Source organism: Cavia porcellus, unplaced genomic scaffold, assembly GCF_034190915.1.
Source record: "Cavia porcellus strain 051 isolate PalLab524CR breed Dunkin Hartley unplaced genomic scaffold, mCavPor4.1 scaffold_9, whole genome shotgun sequence".
In the NCBI taxonomy this organism is placed as follows: domain Eukaryota; kingdom Metazoa; phylum Chordata; class Mammalia; order Rodentia; family Caviidae; genus Cavia; species Cavia porcellus.
This window is the reverse complement of record NW_026947492.1, coordinates 87,955,913-87,969,363: the sequence shown is the minus strand read 5'-3', so window position 1 is coordinate 87,969,363 and position 13,451 is coordinate 87,955,913. Positions and strand designations below refer to the sequence as shown.

The 13,451-nt window shown below is 44.0% G+C and overlaps 1 protein-coding gene across 2 annotated transcripts in view; it reads right to left on the bottom strand.

Moving 5' to 3' along the window:
- LOC100728286 (protein kinase C-binding protein NELL1) overlaps positions 1-13,451 on the bottom strand; it is a 755,088-nt gene that overhangs the window by 717,899 nt on the left and 23,738 nt on the right. The gene's annotated exons all lie outside the window — the stretch shown is intronic.

Below are 13,451 nucleotides of genomic sequence, written 5' to 3'. Positions count from 1 at the left end.
CCCATCAAAAGAATGACAGGTGTGGTGCAGGACTTTCCCCGTATTCCTGTTCTCTCTCCCTCAACACAAAATGTAAACATAGGCAGGCAGGCAGCTGGGTCACTGTCTGCTGGGAACCTTTAAAGAGCTACAGAGCACAGCAGAAGGCCAAGAATCTGGACATTCGTTTATGTCCAGTATTTGTCTCCCAAGAAGCACCCTGGCAACGTGGTGTGAGTCCTGCCCAGACCCAAACACAATATGAGGACCCAGTGACATTGACAGGGCACACATTCATTTTTACCGGAGGGCCTCTCTGCATGTCTCACTAGCCAGTGTCACCAGGCCCCAGCAGGTGCTGTAAGCCACCACCTCCCTGCTATGTTCTCTGCTGATCCATGGAGCCTCGCCCCTGAGCCTGGTCAGCAGCAGGTGTGACAGAGGTTTCCACAGTAACAGCCACGCGAGTCAGCACAGGAGCGCGACAAGGCAACTACTGAGCACGGGAACCATGGTTAGGGCAACGGAGACTGCAATTCTTAGTTTTATATGCTTTAATATTAATTCCAATTTAAATTACCCCAGGAGTCATCACTAGCCGGGACTGCATTGTACAGCAAAGCCCTGAGGCGCTGAGAAAAACCTAGGTGAGCTCCATTTCTGATTCCTCAGTGCCTGGCTCCTTCAGGAGGAATTGCCATGCAGGAAACACTAACTTCAGCAGAGTTTGCCCCCGCTTCTTGGGGCCAAAGCACAAGCACCCTGCCTGCACCTCCGAGGAATGAATAAGCCCCGGCCCTGGCATCACTGCAGCACTTAACCAACCAGTTTCCAAGGCTCCTCTGCGGACATTGTCTCCCTGGTCATCCAAGGCCCTGGGAAAAGAGTATTATTTCCCTCACTCCACAAAGGCGGTCCTGGTCCAAGAGCCTGGCTAAGGCTGAACTTGAATGCAGGTCCCAATCTAAAGCCTGTATTATTATTCAGTTTTACCAGTGAAAAATGAAGGAAAAAAGAAAAGAAAGAAAACTTTTCCTGGAAAATATCTGATGTTCTTAGATGAGTACAGATTTTGATTTTTGATTTTGATAGCCACTGAGACCCATCTCTCCAGGACCTCACATCTACATGATAGGTTCCTATTCAATACCTTCTGTGACTCCCATTATCTGCACTGCCTCTGCCCCTGCAAACCCAGTGACCGACAGACTCTCAGGGTTTTGCCCGTGCCTTCAATGGCCAGGAGCACCGAGCACGTCTGTGTGTCAAGTCCTCTGCAACCCCCTGCCTCTGCCAGAGTGCCTTCTGCTTGCTCCTCCACCTGAAGAAAAGCCCTTCCCGCCTACTAAGTAAGGCAGGGAACAACTCTCTGGAGCACTTTTCTGGAACCCACACACACAGGCATGCAAATAATCATGCACACATGTGCACAATCCACACCCCGAAACCTGCAGCAGGAAGATCTGCAATCTTCTGTCACATTTTTTTACGGTGCACCTAGATGACTGTGTAAATATCTCTCTCTTCCAGGCCACTGGGTGCTTTTATTTATTTAACAAATATTCTTCAGTTACTAGAACACAGCTGTGAAGACCACTAAAACCTGTGGCCCTGCGGTCTGGCTTCTGCCTGCCCACTGCAAGCACACAGTGGGAGAAGGGCAGGCTCCGTCGCATCATCTCAGTTTATCATCTCAGTTTCTGTTTCGCATCTTTTCTCACCTCCAATGTCTTCCTCTGCTTGCTATCAGGTTGTTATCTCATTTGTATTTCATGAAAAAAAGAAAAAGAACTGGGATCATCTATCTTTCCCACTGCAAACCTCCCAAACACATAGATGTGTATTCATTATCCTCTGTCTTCTCTTCCGGTACCAAGGTCCAGCTGGTCCTGCTCTTAATATTTGTCACTGTCCTCACATTTGGGATCCTGGCCCTTCTCACTTTTATTCAAGGATTTTCTTCTTGCTATTAGTTCCCCTCTCTTCTGCACCATACTTACTAGTCTCTAATAGATTATTCCTAAAATGTAGTCTAATATATCCTGTCTTGGTTATTTTTCTTTCATTGCTAAGACAAGAAGGAAAGGTTTATTTAGCTCAGTTTGTGAAGGTTTCAGTCCATAATCAGCTAGCTCCAAGGCATGGTAGAGGAGAAACACTTCAAGAGAATGGAAAACAACAAAAGCAACAAGAGCAAAAAAGGGGGAATGGGGCTGGGGATTTAGCTCAGCGGCATAAGCGCCTGCCTTGCAAGCAGGCAGTCGTGAGTTCGATCCCTGGTACCGATAAAAATGAAAAAAAATAAAAGACAAAAAAAGGGGGGGGCAACAAGCCTCTTTTCCTCCCTCATATTGTAAGCAAGCTACCCACTCTCGGGTGGATGTAGCACTCACACCATCTCAGTGCCCTCCTCTTGCACCAATGGGGATGTTTATAAAGTAAGGACTGTGGCCGCCAACTGAGTCACTTAAACTTCTAACCTTCTCCAGTTGACACAATACGGCAATCATTACATCTCCTGTATTAAAAACTCCCTCGACCCCAAGTGACCAGCAGCCAGCTGAACCCCCTCCTCATCACTCCCCTTTGTTACAGCTTGCATCAAGAATGTTCTCCCAGATGTTTCAGGCTCGCACTGTTGGGGCTTTTGGAAGGTGATGGAACCACGGGGGTGCTAAAGCAGACTTGCCATTCTCAGGCAGGGTCTGGTGAGAAAAGCTGGGTCCCTAGGGCGTGACCAGGGAGAGTTTGTGTCCTTTCTGCCATCCTGTTTCTGATTTAGACCCAACTGTAGCCATGGTCCAAAATAAACCTCTCCACCTTTAAACTTCAGGTGCCAGTATTGCATCTCAGTGACAAGGAAAAGTGACTGAGACACTTTATAAAAGAGTCACAAAATAAACCTACATTTCCTGTCTCTGCTTTTTAACCTTTTGTGTCAAGCTTACTTCAAACAAGTTATTGTGCTGGCTACTCCATTGAGACTGTTGTAGTCAATGCTGTGAAAAGTTTTTCATCTTCTGAAACACATGGACAATGTCTGGTCCTCCTATTCCTCAACACTCAGTAGCATTTGACTCTTCTGTTCACTACAATTTTTTAAATGCTTGGTATCTACCTTGGAGTAAAACTAAGAAAGTGAAAGACCTCTACAACAAAAATTACAAAACTTTGAAGACAGAAATTGAAGAAGACGCCAAAAGGTGACAAGACATCCCTCTTGTTAAATTAGAAGAGCTGACATTGTTAAAGTGACTTTACTACCCAAAGAATCTACAAATTCAATCCCTCTGAAAATACCAACGATATTCTTCTCCAAACTAGAAAAAAATAATAATCCTCAAATTCATGTAGAATCAGAAAAGACCCAAAAAGGCCAGTGAAATCTGGTTTCAAGACAAGCTACAGAGTCATAGTAATAAGAACAGCAAAGAGCTGGAATAACGATGAATACAGAGATCAGGGGAACAGAGATGAATACAGAGATAAGGAAACAGCAGTAAACCTACCTATCTACAACCAAATGATTCTGGGCAACCTCATCGTTTGATCCCTCAGGCATCAGGAATGCATCCAATTTCCTCCCTACTGGCCAGGCTCCACACACAGTTTGCTGTCCCAACCACCCCAGTAGAGCGGATGTAAGGTCAGATAAAAGTGAATGGCTGTAATACCAGCACTCTGGGAGGCTGAGACATGATAATCACACACTGGAGCGAAGCCTGGGCAACTTAAGTGACTCAGCAAGACACTACCTCAAAATAAAACATTTTAAAAGGGCTAGAAAGAAGCTCAGGGACAAGGTCCTGGGATCAATAATCTCCAGTGTTTATTTTTTTTTTTCTTTAATCAGTACCAGGGATCAAACTCACCACTGCCTGCTTGCAAGGCAGGCACTTATGCCACTGAGCTAAATCCCCAGCCCTCGCCAGTGTCGAAAAAGGCGACTCATATAGTTCTTCTCCACACTCAGTGCCCCAAATTTCTTCTGTGGAAAGTGCCCAGGTCAGTACAGCACCAGACAGATAGGAAGTCCTCACGCACAGGATGGATGGATGGATGGATGGATGGATGGATGGATGGATGGATGGAAATGAGACACAACTGACAAATGAAAATGAAATTTCGGAATTCTTCATACTCCACAAATTCTAACTTTTCCTGTGCACCTCACACGCTGTATGCCCTTAAGTAACTCTCCCTCACTTTGGACATCATTCTCTCCACCTGTCAAGGGAGAAATTTGTGAATAAAAGGTAGTTCTGTTTAAGGAAACCTCGAGTTCTTGACTTGCTGTGCTATAGAAGCTCTAGGGTCATCTTGTCATAGGATCCCCACAGTGATGCAGCAAGATTGCTACTGCCACCAGCATCCCTGCAGACTGACCACTGGCCTTGGAGCATGGCGCTCAGGAGCAGGCTCCTCTGCTTCCTCCCCACACCCTGGCACCCCAACTTTCTGCTCACTCCCTGGGGCTTCTCTTCTGAGGCAGGAGATATTGCAGGACTCACTTGGCACCCATGTCCACACAGCCCAGAAGTCTGTGGAAGCAGATGCTGTGTGGAAGGAGTCTGGGTCCATGAGAGTTGGAAGTCAACACATAACCTTGTCTCCCTCCCTCATTCTCATGGACTATCTGGAGATGTGGAGACTAAATTTGGCCTCTGTGAGAAAGCTCATCAGGAAACTATGAACTGCTTGGTAACGAACTCTCCTGTGGTTTTTTCACCTGTCTCTGCTTCATTTCCCTGCCTCGGGCGTCTTAGACTTGCACTCTCTAGAAAAGTGTGTTTCTTTTGCACAGAAAGAGATTCTTTTGATACATGCTATGTGCTCACTTCTGTCTGGCACAGCTCGAAAAGCTCTACCTGTCTCCCCTCAGCTCATGATAACAATAATCGCCATTTATTGAACATTTAGGACAAACATTTGCTTAAAAGTCTTAGATTTCTAAGTCCTGGCTCCAGCGCTATGTGTGCACACTATTACTATGACTATGTGACAGGTGACGGAAGCCAAGCACAGCCAGCTCTCTCACTCCTTGGCCTCAGAATCCGTGGACTCAACCAACCGCGGGTCATAAATATTTGGGGAAAAATGATTCCATCTGTACTTAACACACACAGACTGATTTCCTTGTCATCATTCCCTAAATGACACAAGTCTTTACACTGAAATTACACTGTGTCAGTTAGAAATAATCTAGAAATAATTTTAAGGTAAACGGAAGGACTGCATGAGTCATATGCAAATACTATGCCATGTTATCTAAGGGGTTTGAACATGTACAGATGTTGATATTGTTGGGGAAGGGTGTCCTGGAGCCCATCCCCCACAGACACCAGGGGACTGCAGTGTAAGTAACATGCTGAAGGTGACACAAATACCACATGGCCAGATGAAATACTGAAAATGCTACTGTGAGGTAGGTGACGCCACTATTCCTTTGACAGATGAGACACAGAGTGTCAGAGAGGTCAAGTAACTTAATAAAAGCACACAGCTACTAAGTGGAAGAGCTGCAACCATATCAACAAGACAGCTTGGTGTTGCTGCAAGAAGCAACCTCTGTGTCTCAGTGCACTGAGTCATGAAAGGTCCACTTCTTTACTCATGTTATAATAGCAAGCCTGCACCACCTGTGCCCGCTGAAAGCCTCCTACATCTCTGATGTGTTCACCTGCCTGCCTCTAGTGTTAACTCCAGCTGGATCTTGTGTCAAAGCCCAAACCCTTTCCTTTTTCACCCTTCGCCCTAATCTTCCCACTCACCTAGTTCCAAGTGTCCACCATCTCCAGGAGCTTTTCTAAAACCATAAAAACACCCTATGGTGCTACTCTGTAACCATATGCTCACAACCATCCCTGGAGGAGATTTTTAATTTTTGTTTTTGTTAATACATGTTTACAGCACATAATGATTACATCATCATGCAGAGTTGGCACCTGTATATGACACATTTTAATTCTTTTTATATCCCTTTCCCCTTCTGGAGGGGAACTTTGCTTTCTACTTCCTTTAACTTGACCACATGAGTTATTCTGGTAATGAAATCTGAGGAGAAGTGATACACAGAGCAGTGAATATTGCACCTCTCTTGTTTCCCATGGTTTGCTACAGCAAATATTCCCTAACTTGAGTCACATGGGGTACTTTGGGAGGAAATGTAAAGGATAAAGGCAGTCAATTCACCAGGGAAACCTTTCATGTTGGAATTCACTGAGACCTAGAGGACTGCCCACTCAAACAACACCCACCCTTCCTATTGATACAGAAATTGACACAAGAAATAGGGAGCCTCCATAACAACAAAACAAATAAACATCTGTTCCTGTGGTCTCTGGGACCAGGCAGTATGTAGGGAGCCATGCAACAGCCCCATTGCTCCCTGTCCCTCTCTTTCCTATGGGCACAATGCATCTGCCTACATTAACCATAATCCTCTCCTGCTTACGTCACATACCCGGATGTCACAATGACCCTGTTGTATTCATCCCCGTAGCCTCTTCCTGTCCCACCAGCCCGCCCTTGGCCTATAAAAGATGTGATCACTTCTGTAATAAACTGGGGGCTTGATCGGATTCTCTCAACTTGCCTCAGTCTCTCTCTCTCTCTCTCTCTGTCTCCCCCATGTGTTTATTTAATCCCCATTCCCCCTCCAGGTACACCTCACAGATTGATCCATGGACTAGATCAAGTGGCGCACAGCGTGGGGGTTCCTGGCACAGGGGAGTCAATGAGGGAGCCGTTCAAGAAAGTCGGCTGAAAGTGAAAGCAAATTGAACCAAAGACCGCAGCTAAAAGTGAGCAAACTAAATCAAGGATCAAAGCTAAAAGCAAAAGGACATTAAATCAAGGACCGAGGCCTGTGCAGACAACTACTGGACGTATTGCCCGAGTCATGGTGAGTGAACGGTGACCCCATTCCCTTTCCCAGACATGGGTCAAGCATTGAACGAACACGAATTGTTTGTGGGAGGCCTTATAAAGGCATTAAAGACAAGAGGAGTAAGGGTTAGAACAAAAGAATTGTTGCAGTATTTTCAATTTATTCATAAGATTTGCCCTTGGTTCCCCCTAGAGGGTTCTATCGATACCAAGAGGTGGAGAAGAGTAAGAGGTGCTTTAAAAGATTATTATAGGGTTTTCGGTCTGGAAAAGGTTCCGGTGACCACCTTTGCATATTGGAATTTAATCTCTGAGCTGCTTGCCCAGTGGCATGCAGACCCTCCCCTTGAGGAGACGGTCACACAAGGCCCTCTAAGCTACACAGCTTTATAGTGCCCCTAAGATGGCGCCTGCCTCTGGCAGGCCTCGTGGCACTCTTAAAATCGCGCTTGCCTCACTTCCACCACTTCAGCATGGGTCCCTCCCCAAAACTGTGTTTCCGGTGATGGAAACAAATGTACTTCCCCAAGATGGCACCACACAGCCACAAGACAGCACAGGCGCTGCGCTGCTAGCTCCACAGGTCATTAGGATACATACGCCATTCACAGTGGCAGCTTTAAAAGAATTAAAGACAGCGGTTGCCCAATATGGCCTTACAGCTGCTTTCACTCTTGCTGTTTTAAATTCTCTGGCTGATGGCTGGCTCACACCTACAGATTGGCAAAGATTGGCCCGAGTGATTTTATCGGGTGGGGATAATCTTTTGTAAAAATCAAAATATACAAAAAAGGCCTACTCAGCCTTCTCCTTGAGCCGTACCACACCCATGGTGGATTTAGACCCCTGCCAAACAGACTACAACTGCTGACAGCCATACACAGAACAACCTGTGACTGAAGAAGAGGCTCTTCTTGGTATGGAGGAACATAAACCAGCCAAATAGACTGCGTCTGGTGTTACGCGAGGCAAGCTCCAAGAAATAGAAGAATGACTTCAATAGCAACAACAACAAATGTCTGCCAACCCCTTCTCCTCGATGTGTGTGTGTGGGGGGGGGGGGCTTTTCCCTTACCTAGCGCCCCTTTTGGGTCCCCTAGCTGCCCTATTGCTTCTCCTTTCTGTGAGTCCTTGTATTTTTCAGAGGATTATGATGCTCATTAATAACCGGATAGACGTGTTTATGGCAAAGCCCATTCAGGTACACTATCATCAACTGGAGATGGCAGATCAACAAACCTACTGGGAAGGAATTCCCACAGTGGCCCATATGACGATGCGGCCTAACTGCCCTGGGGCAATGGGCAGGCAGTCAGAGACGGGCAACTAGGACATGCATGTTAACTCTATCAGCCACCTAAGACAGGCACAGGACCAACTGCTGTCCTGAAAGCCCATGACAAGTAAGGCCTGGTTGGGTTCATGTAATGAGGTCCTTGACCTAAGACAGACGCTGTCCTCACAGGGCCTGCCATACTCCTGATTAAATAATATAGAAAGGGAAGAGATGTAGGGAGCCGCGCGACAGCCCCATTGCTGCCTCCCTGCCTCTCTCTCTCCTATGGGCACAATGCATCTGCTTACATTAACCATAATCCTCTCCTGCTTAGGTCACATACCTGGATGTGAGGATGACCCTGTTGTATTCATCCCCATAGCCTCTTCTTGTCCCACCAGCCTGCCCTTGGCCTATAAAAGATGTGATCACTTCCGGAATAAATGGGGCTTATCGGATTCTCTGGACTTGCCTGAATCTCCCTCTCTGTCTCCCCCCATGTGTCTATTTAATCCCTGTTCCCCCTCCAGGTATACCCCACGGATTGATCCATGGGCCGGATCAGCAGTATACAGAAAGAAAACTGTATTCCTGGAGATTAGACTGATGTTTTATGTTTTACAGGTATGGAACATTTAGTAAAACTGTCATCAGAAATAAATTGGATGAGAAAAATGTGCCAAATAAGATTGGAAAACAGAAAGTTAGGTAGTATGTAAGAATCACTATTGGTTGTATTTGACAAACACTAGAACAAAAAAGATGTATTATGTATTAAACTGTGGCTTCTCCCTCAATTCATTTGCTGCAGTCCTAATGCTGAGTTCTTCAAAGTGTCACCTTTCCGGGGAACAAAGCCTTTACAGAGGTAATGAAGTTAAAAAGAGGTCACTAAGGTATATAGTAGTCCATCATGACTGGGAAGCTTAATGAAAAAGACATATTTAGACACAGAGATATACACAGAAGGCAAATTATATGAAGAAATGGAGAGGAGACCACCATCTGCAAGCCAAGGGGAGATGCCCAGAACACTCTTCCCACACAACCTTAGAAAGACCCAGTCCTGTCAGCACTTCAATTTTAAATTCTACTGTCCAGAAGTGGAAGGAATAAATATCTGCTGTTTAAACCACCCCATCCGCAATACTTTATTACAGAAGCCCTTGAAAAGCTCCACAATAATACTTCAGGGAAGATCCAGCAGTCTTGCAAGTAGAAATGAAAGGGAATAAACAGTCAAGTTTTAGGCGATACAAGGGTGAAAGGCACAACTCTCTCATCTCCAATAATCAAAGGTAAAATCGAGAAAGTCTCTGGGCAGCCTTGAGGCCAATACTAAATCAAATAACCAGACACCTCACCATTGTGAAAACATGAACAACTTAAAGAAGGGCAGTAAATCCTTATATGGAAAACATGGGAACAGGAAATTGAGGCTCTTCATGAAAGCCTGATAGGTCCAGGTAGACAAAACTAATTGTGAGCATGGCTCTTGGTACACAAAGCTGACTGGAAATGAAACAGATGATTAAAATGAACTAGCTTTACCCTTGTTTTATAGCCAAAGGCCCACACTACCGTATGACAAGAGGAAGGAATATGGAAACAAAATAGCCCTCAGGCTTCCTCCAACTAGGGATAAGAAGTGGACTGGCAAGGTCTTTCAGCTGTAACAAACTATAATAGAAAAGGGAGACTGCTTGTGCCCCAAAAAGCAACACATCCATTGGGAAGCAACGGGCTGGAGATCTATTTTTCAAGGGGCAGATAAATATACTTGCTCCCTGCTTAGTTTGCTTCTGAAAGGCTTATATGTTAAGGGCTTTTTCCTTAGGGAGGCTCCATTGGGAATGGGGGAACCAATAAGAGGTGGAGCCTAAATAGAGGTCTTTAAGTGATTGGGGGAGTTGTCTTATGTGAATGGGTGGTCTTAAGTAATTGGGGGAGTAGTCTTGATTGAGTGGTTTTAAGTGATTGGAGGCGTGGTCTTACTTGATTGAGTGGTCTTAAGTAGGTGCGAGTGGACTCTCATCCCTTCTCTTTCTTGCTCCTTCACCATAAATCAAGTAATCTTGTTCTACCACATCCTTTTGCCATAACGTGCTGCCTCACCACCAGCCTAAAACAACAAGGCCAACTCCAAAACTGAGAGACAGAATTTAACTTCCCTGTTTATCTCAGGTATGTCCTTACCATGACAGAAAGCTGACCAACACATTCCCTAAAATAGGGGTCTTTATAACACAAATCCCAAAACTTCTCTACAAGTCACCATTGTATATTTCCATTCTTTCCATTTGCAAAAACAGTACTGAGTTCAGTAATACTGATCCTGTTACACTGCACATGATGGGGAGCAGATAACTGTTTTTTCTAGCTCATGAGTATCTAAATGCAGAAGAGTAAAATAAGCACTTTATGTAAAGTCACATCACAAGATCCCAGCCTTTGTTCCTCTTGCCATGATTAGATGCACTTTTTATATGGTCTCACTAGAGAGAGACAGGGGAAAACATATTTTGTATAGAAATGCCAATGAACCAAACACCTGTGACAGGAAGAGAAGACAATAACACACTATTATTAATCACAAGTATTTGCTGCCTTTTCTTAGGGGAGGTCAATTCCCTGCATGGCCACAGATCTTGCTTAAATGGAAAGCAAAATATTACAAGACCTTTAGTGGCTGTTTGATGCTCTGTCATGCTCTCATTTTCTTCTGTCATAACTCGAAGCACTGATCTACATAAATGATATTTTGTCAGCATGCTGTACAATCTCAGATGTCCCATAATGAACACACAGAAAGAACCCAGTTGTTATTCCCACAGTGACACTAAACCTGAGTTAAGTAATACAACCACAAAATTCCTCCTCTCTAAAAGGACCAAGTCAACTTTCCTTCCAGCCCCATAAACATTTGGCTCCTCCTTCTCTATTCACTGAGGCTGAGTTCAAGATAAACCACAGCTAGAACCTAGACTGATTAAGACTACAGACGCATAAAGCACTGGGCAGGAATGTCTGATTTGAAGACTAGAAATACATTTGCCAGGGGATCATACATTTGTAAAATTTAAAGTAAAATAAGAGCAAGCCTCTCTCCATGAAATGTCTGCAGGTTTTGTGCCGGATGACTTCATGAGCCACCAGGTCTGCTTCTTGGCGAGTGAGGAACAGCCCACAGCAGAGTATCCCTGGAACACTTTAGACTATGCCAGCAACTTTTCCACCAACATGGAACTCCAAACATGACACTCCCAACTGTTTATTAAGAAGGAAACTTCCTTTCCTGTAGATGAAGAAATTCTCACATCTGACTGCCAATTAGTTGATAGTCATACTTTCTCAAGGCTATCAAAGTCTTGGGGCCGACTTTTATCAGATAAATTACGATCTTTGAGATGAATCCTCAGCATTAGAATGGTGTGCATATGTGTGTGGGTGTGCAATGGGTGTTTGTGTGTAACACTAGGGACCTAACCAAGGACCTTACACGTGCTAGGCAAGTTGCCCACAGACATATATTCCTAATCCTTGCATTTTTTTAAGTTTCTCAGTTGATTCTAAAATGCAACCAGGGCTAAAGATCACTGCACTAGACAGGGCACCTCTTAATAGGTGAGAATAAATTTGTCTTCTTCAAAACCAGAAATTTACACTATGGTGGGCACAAGCTAATGCTTCTCTTGAAAGAAATGAGGAAAATCTGTTAAATGAAAGCACAGTGGAGAAGTGACTCTGACATACAACAGTCTCCTATCAGTTTGATGCTTTCCTCCACAGCTCATCCACACCATTTCATTTTTTAAATCCTAATAATTTTCTCTAGAGCTGCACCATGCAATCCACTAGCTACAATCAAAAACTTAAACTTAAAATAACTAAAATAAAACAAATTGTAAAATTCAGTTTCTCTGTTACACAAGTCACATTTCAAGTGTTCCATACATGCATGTGGCTTGTGGCCATATACCTGGGCAGGGTAGATACACAGCCATCCTATGATCAGCACTGATCTAGAATCACTAATCTCACTTTTAAAGGTGGCAAGTGGCCTTGATGATTTAGTACACTCCTCTCCTTTTAAAGACAGTAATGAAATTTGATGATAATGAACGTAAGGGACATAAACGTGGGTCAAACGAATAACTGCAGGAGATCAGGAAGTGAGATGTCTGAGCTTAACAGAAATAAGTCAAAAACAAACAAACCAATTTTGGTCTTGGTCTACAGCAATTGCACTATGAATTAATACTACTACGGAGCTGCACAGGAACTTTAAAAAGGAGAAAATGCTCAGTGTGTGCAGGTTAGACCATGTTGGAAGCCCAATATTTCAGCTCCAGATAGCAAACAGCATTAAGAGTTATAGTGTAGGGAGCCGAGTGACAGGCATTGCTGCCTAGATGTCTCTCTCTCTCTCTCTCCTATGGGCACTGCGTCTGCCTACATTAACCATAATCCTCTTCTGCTTACGTCACTTATCCGGATGTGATGGTAACCCTGTTGTATTCATCTGTTTAACCTCTTCCTGTCCCAGCTCCCGCCCTTAGCCTATAAAAGGTGTGATTATTTTCTCAATAAACCGGAAGCTTGATCGGATCATTTAGACTTGCTTTCGTCTCTTTTTGTCTCCCCTATGTCTTTTATTTAATCCCCGTTTTCCCTCCAGGAGTTCTGAACTTGTTGATCTGCAGGCCGGATCATTATAGACCAAAAGTCAGGAATCTGAATGAGGGAAAATGACAGGGGAATGGGAAGGGGAGTCCTGTTGGGAACCACTAACTCAAGTAAAAACGTTCATCCTAGCAAAAGGAAACGAGAAAGGAAAACTATCCAAAAATATCTGAGAAAATATCTCATGAGAAACTGATACAGACTTTTTCACTGTAGTCACAAGTGCTTTGTCAAATCATTTCTTTATTGATTACCAGAGCAAACTTTTTTAGACTGCCAATAACAAGTGTCAAATGTGCAAGATACTGATCTGTGAGGAAAAACAAACTAAGTAATGTTGAAGAGCGATTTATGATTTAGAGGTATAAAAAATTAAAGGCAAATGAGAAACTAAGTAATCTTAATTTATGCTAAGCACACTAAACGACTTAAGTAATGACAGGTAACAAATGGAGGATCCTTAAAAATAAGATGGCCAAAGAGATCTCTCTGAAGTAGTAACATTTAAATTGAAACCAGAGAGCAAGTGAGAGTTCTGGACAAGAATAGTTCTGGGCAAGAATAAGAATGATAAGGTGAATTAACGAAAATCTTGAAGTATTCAAGCAACCAAAAAGTGGCCAGT